Source organism: Lactuca virosa, chromosome 5 (genome assembly GCF_052849685.1).
Source record: "Lactuca virosa cultivar CGN04683 chromosome 5, Lactuca_virosa_CGN04683_v6, whole genome shotgun sequence".
Lineage (NCBI taxonomy): Eukaryota > Viridiplantae > Streptophyta > Magnoliopsida > Asterales > Asteraceae > Lactuca > Lactuca virosa.
Window position 1 is genome coordinate 387,341,034 of NC_136430.1, and position 4,005 is coordinate 387,345,038.

Sequence of the window (4,005 nt, forward strand, 5' to 3'; positions counted from 1 at the left end):
TAGTTTATTTTATCTACTAATTATAATTTAAATGAAATATTTAATATTTATAATATCATGTTAAATACTAATTTATATTAATTAATCATAAATATAGAGTTTAATTAGTATAGGGGTGTATTTGACAATATATATAAGTTATAAAAATAGAATATTCTAAGAATATACTTTTTGGGGTAAAAAATGGGGTAGAAAATGGAGTAGGGTTGGAGATGAAACACTATTTACTCCATTTTTTATTCCATTTATGAGGGAAAAAATGGAGATGAGTTAGAGATGGTCTAAAAAGTCATTTTTAGAAAAATGACTTTTTGATTTGTGTCTTTTTCCAAAGGAAATTTTTAAAATGTGTATGTGTTTGTATGAACTTTTGATGGGCAAAAGAAAAAAAGTCAAAAGTTATTAAAAGTCACAAATCCGTGACTTCTTAAACAACTTCTTTTTCTTCTTCTCAAAAAGTTAATCTAAATGAACTTTTGAAGTTACCAAACAACTTTTTAAAATTTTGACTTTTTGAAAAAGTCAAAAGTTCAAAAAGTCATTTGAAAATGAATGTCAAACACCCTCCTCATATGAGAAAAGTTATTCGAGCGGCCGGAAAAGTTCAAAAACGCATCAGAAAAGTTCAAAAACTCCTCAACTTCGCTGCCGGTATCCGTCAATGTTGTCATCTTTTCCCGTTCCACCCAGTTGGGTCTTCTCCGTCGGTATCCGTCGCTGTCGTCACATTTCCTGTTCTCCGTGTGTACCGAAGGATAAAACGACGTTGTTGTCGTCTTTTGTCATTCCACCCGGCTGCATCTTCTCCGCCGGTATCCTTCATTGTCGTCACTGTTTCCTGTTCTCCGTGTGTTACCGGAAAATAAAGCATTGCTTCTCTCCGGCTCTCATGTAATCTTCTCTTTTACTTTTCCGGCGTACATCCTTTTGATTTCACCCTGATACAAAATCAGCAAAATATATAGAATAGATCTTGGTATCTTTCTAAATGAAATAAGCATCACGCACTTTTTATTTGTTGCTAATTCACACAATATTAAATCCCACTTGTTGTCTTTTATGTTTTTCATTTTTTCCATTTTTAACATATGGCAGCCACACGTTTGTTATATCATTTTTTTCTTTTTTTAATTTTTTGTTTTTGGTTGCTATATCTTATTTGATGTTTATCATTAAAATCTACAGGAAACAAATGACGACAATTTTAGAATTGTCAATCCAACGAGTATAGCATCTAATCTTATTATTTATACGTTTGTAATTAATCAATGTGTTTATCTTTTTTTTTAAGTTTTTTCTTAATTTTTAGGTATTTAGATCTCGTGAATATATATTTAATGACTTGCTCACCTGGGTGAAAAATATGGCACGTTCTCAAGGTTTGTTATCGCCACTAAACGATAATGTTAACCTGTATGAAGTCACACACACTTGTACTCAACAAGATACTTATGTTTATGAGTAGAGAATAAGAACGGTATGAAGCACACACATACAAAAAGTTGTGTATTTTCTGATTACTAAAAGATGAAGTCAAAAAAAATGCAATATAAGGCTTACAGTACGAATGCTCTTTCCAAAAAAAAGGGCTTACAGTACGAAAAGAAAGCTAGGAAACTGTCCACTAAAAACTACACATTACTTAAGCTAAAAGAAAATGTCAAATTAATAAAGAAAATACTAAGCATAAAAGATAAGGGTCACGTGTATAGAGTAGTCACGTGCATACGTACCACAATGAGAGCAGGAGTCGACTGTTAATACTCCCTCTTAACACCTGCTTCAATCATCCCCATTTTAGTGCATAACTCTATAGCTTTCTTGCTTGGCAATCCCTTAGTCACTACTAAAAAAACACGCATTTTCCGAGGGACAATTTCCTCGGAAATTCATAGGAAACCGGTGTTTCCGAGGAAATACCGAGGAAAAGTTGTGCGTAGGGAACCCTCCTAGGAAACTTTTTGTTAGGGATTTCCGAGGAAAATTCTAAGGGTTTTCAGAGGAAATATGTTTTGTTGGAAGTCCCAAGGCATTTCCAAGGCTTTATTTTTCCGAGACGTTTCCTAGGAAATATATTTCCGAGGAATTTCTTAGGAAATGATTTCCCGACGAATTTCCTAGGATATACATTTCCTAGAAATTTCCTAGGATATACATTTCCGAGAAATTTCCTAGAATACTTTTTCGAGAAATTTCCTAGGACCATACTTTTTTGACAGTTTTTGGTGACGGTTTTGGTGACAGAGAGGTCCCTAGGAATTTCCTAGGAAATGTGCAGCTTAAAAAAAATAAGAATTTTACGATTTTATTGCAAAAAAATGCAGAAAATTTTTAATACAAATGACTAAATTATATTTAAAACTCATACACAAAAACAATAAATCTAAATACATTACGACACAAGTTTTAATAATCATCTAAACTCTAAATCACAAAACATAATAAAGATATCTAAAACTCATACAAATATTTACTAAAATAACCTAATGTGTAATGTGCATTCGCTGGATTGCCAGGAGGGTTATGAATTCAACTATTAGTGCTTGTCTTTCGGTCATTTCTTGATTTCTTGATGATTATGGTCCAACTCACTAACCTAAAAAAATGTTAAAACAAACATATCAGTAAACTCAAAAAAATAGAAAAACAAAATACATATTAACATTTTTATCTATTATAGTAAATATATAGATATGATACTAATTGATTAATGAATCGTTTTTTTTTTTCAAAACGTAAAAAGAAAGCATAAGAAGAGTTTGGATAAAAAGTTAACTAATGTAATCATACTTGCAGAATTATAGGATTTCTCATTAGAACCTTAATATAATTTATACTACAATTAACTAACCAAGGGCCAATTCTAACTATCTGTTAGAATCAGTAATCGAAATTCCAAAATATCAAAAAACTAAACAAAAGATTACCTCAAGTCTCAAAACATGGAATGTTGGAGCTTTGAACTTGGATATACTGGTTCTGAACATCTGCTTTAGCAATCACTCATTCAATTTATCAATTACACCCAAATACTAAGTAAGAACGGAGAAATCAAAAAGGCGAAAAGGGAATAGAAAAAATCACTTTTCTTACCCACCTGCTGCCGCCTTAATCACCACCAAAGCATTACCATAAACCACCACCACCGGAGCCACATACCTTCTTGCAAAAATGGCCGCTGTCATTGCCGGAAATCACAGCCTAGAACCACCCCTCCCTTCCGCTTTAAACACCTAGAACTACGGACAAAACACATATCTCCACCCTTATATCGTCATACCAGAATCCGAAACCATCGTCGAGAACCAACAAACACCACCACCTGTTCATCATCTTCCTAAACACACACGTAAACCTTCACCGAGAACCACCTTCGCCACCACCCATTTCAGCCTCTTTCCTTGGTCGTTCAAAAAAACGCAACACCAAACACTACCTATTACAACCGGAAACAACCATCCTTATACCGCCAACAACCATCGCCGCTTCCATCTCAAACTATCGACCCACCTCCACTGCCGACAATCACCATCGAAACCTTCGACCACCCTTATACCCATCGGAAATCACCACGTAAACCACCTACAAGTTGGAAGAAAATAAAGAAGAAAAGAGGAGGCTGTTGATCGATTTTGGCTGCAGGTAGGAAATGAAAGAATTAGGGCAAACAAGTTTTATTGGGCTAACATAAACAATTGGGCTAAGCTATAAAATAAGTGGAAAATAATAAATAAATTATAGATTCCTCAAAAATGCGTAGGAACTTCCGACGGTAGGAACATAATTTTTCCTTTTTTTTACAATTTTATTATACACAAAATACTTTTAGCTTACTAAATTATATTTATTACCCACATACATACACAAGTATAAATATAGAATAAAAAATGAATGTTTTAAGTAATATATTTATAAAGGTGCAAATGCATGTATGTATGTATATATCACATTTAACTGAGTAAGATAAAAATATTTAACATATAACAAAGTTGAACAAAATATGAA

At 33.0% G+C, this 4,005-nt stretch overlaps 1 long non-coding RNA gene across 1 annotated transcript; it reads right to left on the bottom strand.

Annotated features, from left to right (window-relative positions):
* Nucleotides 1-2,279: 2,279 nt before the first annotated feature.
* LOC145111484 (uncharacterized) lies at nt 2,280-3,687 on the bottom strand. The gene is made up of 2 exons (XR_013710268.1): nt 2,928-3,687; nt 2,280-2,596 (listed from the first exon to the last, which is right to left on the bottom strand). It is a non-coding gene; the product is annotated as an uncharacterized LOC145111484 (long non-coding RNA).
* Nucleotides 3,688-4,005: the final 318 nt, after the last annotated feature.